Genomic DNA, 2,960 nt, shown 5'->3' on the forward strand with positions numbered 1-2,960 from the left:
CATTTCCTACTCCAGGGAATCTTCCTGACCCTGAGATTGAACCCTCCTCTCTTGCTTAAAGGCAGATTCTTTACCACTGGGGCACCTGAGAAGCCCATAAAAATCATGTTGAATCATTTGGGGATCTTTAAAATGCAGATTTTGTTTCAGTTGGTCTGGAGGCGGGAAACCTGAGATTTTGCATTTCTAAGAAGCACCCAAGTAATGCAGAAACCACTGGTTAGGTTTGTGAACTAAACTTTAGACAGCAAAATGTTAGTTGGATCATGTCATTGAATTCTCATGATAACTCAGTGTACTATTAATGTCTCCATTTTGCAAAAAGAGAAAGTGAGTCCTAGGGAGATTAAGTGATTTGCCCAAATAGTGAGGTTGGCATTCTGACTCTAACTCTACATTTTTAAATTAGAATCATCTAGCCAGTAGTTCTCAGCTCTGGCTGTACATTCACTCGCTCACTCAGTCGCTCATTGTGTTCAGCTCTTTGCGACCCCATGGACTGCAGCATGCCAGGGTTCCCTGTCCTTCACCATCTCCTGGAGGTTGCTCAAACTCATTTTATTTTATTAAAATAAATTTTTTAATAAAATGAAATATTAAAAAAATTTTTTTGGCCCCATTGCATGTGGGGTCCTAGTTCTCCAAGCAGGGATAGAACCTGCACCCCTTACGCTGGGCTGGCAGAGTCTTAACCACTGGACTGCCAGGGAAGTCCCCTAAAGAGCTTTAAAAATATTAGTGGCTCCACCATTTAAATCAGATTCTCTAAGGATGGCGCTTAAGCGTCAGTATTTATTTCAAGCTCCTTGGTGATTGTAATGGGCAGCCAAGTCTGAGTATCTTTGGTCTGGATCAACCCCCTTCTTTTAGAAATAAGGAAATTGAGCCCCCCTCCCCCCAAAAGAATCAGTGTTTGTAACAAAGAAACCAGGACCCCCCATTCAGTCATTATCCTAAAAGGAAGCCACTGTAATACAGGCTGGGGTTGGGAGGGGGAGATGTTTATCTTTGTTGAAAAAAAAAAAACCTTAATTTAAACTTTATTAAACTTTCAGCTAACAAAAGCCTACAGGGTACTCACTCTAAGACACTAAAGATAATCTAAATTAAAGTAATTTACTTTATTTTGAGGAAACAGTGTACTTGACTGTGTTTCCAGAGACAAAGCAGGATCAGAATGAGCCTCAAAAAGCCAAAAGAATGTAAGGGTTAGTGGATATGCTGGATCTTAGCATAATTCCTCTAGTGTCTACTGGAAGAAATTTTAACAAAGGAAAAAAACAACAAACTCTACTTTGGTTGGGTAAGATGATGTGAATATCTCAAGAAATTTCACACTTATCCTCAGGGTGCATAAGATCACCAATTTTGAAGATTTCTAAGTTCACTAAGGAAAGATTACACTCTTTCCAACCCAGGCCTGGCAGAATGGCTCCCACAAAGAAGGTCAGAGAGAAGGGCCCGTCTGCCATCGACAAGGTGGTAAACAGAGAATACACTATCAACGTTCACAAGCACATCCATGGAGTGAATTCAAGAAGCGTGCCCCTTGGGCACTCAAAGAAATCTGGAAATTTGTCATCAAGGAGTTGGGAGCCCCAGGTGTACGCATTGACACTAGGCTCAGTAAAGCCATTTGGGCCAAAAGAACAAGGAATACCCCATACTGTATCCATGTGCAGTTGTCCATAAAACCTAAAGAAGATGAAGATTCACCAAACAAGCTCTACACATTGGTTACCTATGTACCTGTCGCCACTTTAAAAAATCTACAGTTAATGTGGATGAGAACTGCTGATTGTCCAATAAAGTTATAGGCCTGCCAAAAAAGAGTTTACACTATTCACGAAATGATTGTTTCACTCATTCAACAAATATTTGTTAAGCACCTGCTATGTACCAGACACTAGATCCTGAAAATACAGCAGTGAACAGGATAAAGAGGTTACAATCTGAGAAGGGTCCTGCCCATTGTAATGCTCTAGCCCTTCACTTCAAGGGGAGGCATGTGACTTAGGCTTAACCAATCATAATACTCTATTCCCCTCGCCATGTGATGGTCCAAGCTGGGCCAGTGAGAGTCTGTCCCTGAGATTATTGTACACAGAACCAGGAGGCAGCAGTTATATTTCTTCTCCAGGATTGCTGTCTGGACTAACAGAAGCTAGATTGTCTACAGCCCTGTCTCATGCAACTTAGCATGGAAGAAGCCCTGTGAGAAGGGAGTGGATTGGGACCAATTGCTGAGACAGAGATCTGATGATATAACTTGAATTCCTGTATCCAGAATCCATTCCACATCTATCCTTCCTGGATGTGTGCACTGATAAATTCCCTTCCTTACTTAACCCGGTTTGAGTCAAGTTTCTGTCACTTGTACCCAAAAGAACTCCGACTCAGACTTACAGACTTATTGAATGAACAAGCATCAGGAACCTCTGAGTTCTTCTAGTACAGGGGCTCTCAAGTGTGATTCCTATATCGGCAGCCTTGGCCTCACCTGGGAACTTGTTAGAGACACCAACCCTGGAATCCTATCCTAAACTTGCTGAATCAGTAGTCTGGAGAAAGGGCCCAGCCATCAGTTTTAACAAGCCCTCTGGATGATGTCAATCCACACTAAAGTTTGAGAAACTGTTTTAATACAGCCCTTTCCACGTATGTGGAACTAGAATCCCAGAAAAGTTAGGTGACTTGCTAAAGTTCACAAAACTAGTTAGAGGGTGCTTTAGACCCTCTCAGTAATTTGGGGGCTGTGGGCTTTGAGAAAGGAGGGCCACTTGGAGTTTTGAGGGAAGTAACACATGGATTGGCAAATAGAAGGGGAAAAAATATTTTGGGTCAAATAATACAGTATGGTTGGAAACCCTTGCTGTGTGTTTCCACAGGAGTTTAGAGAATATTTTATTCATCTTGGCTCCCCAGCTGAGCCAACAACAATGTGTTAAAGCTCCATAGCC

At 42.0% G+C, this 2,960-nt stretch overlaps 1 pseudogene; it reads left to right on the forward strand.

Moving 5' to 3' along the window:
* Window positions 1-1,428: 1,428 nt before the first annotated feature.
* LOC145535775 (large ribosomal subunit protein eL31 pseudogene) lies at window positions 1,429-1,817 on the forward strand (annotated as a pseudogene).
* The last annotated feature ends 1,143 nt before the right edge of the window (window positions 1,818-2,960 follow it).

The sequence above is a fragment of the Giraffa tippelskirchi genome, chromosome X (assembly GCF_054371585.1).
Source record: "Giraffa tippelskirchi isolate mGirTip1 chromosome X, T2T-mGirTip1v1.2.pri, whole genome shotgun sequence".
In the NCBI taxonomy this organism is placed as follows: Eukaryota; Metazoa; Chordata; class Mammalia; order Artiodactyla; family Giraffidae; genus Giraffa; species Giraffa tippelskirchi.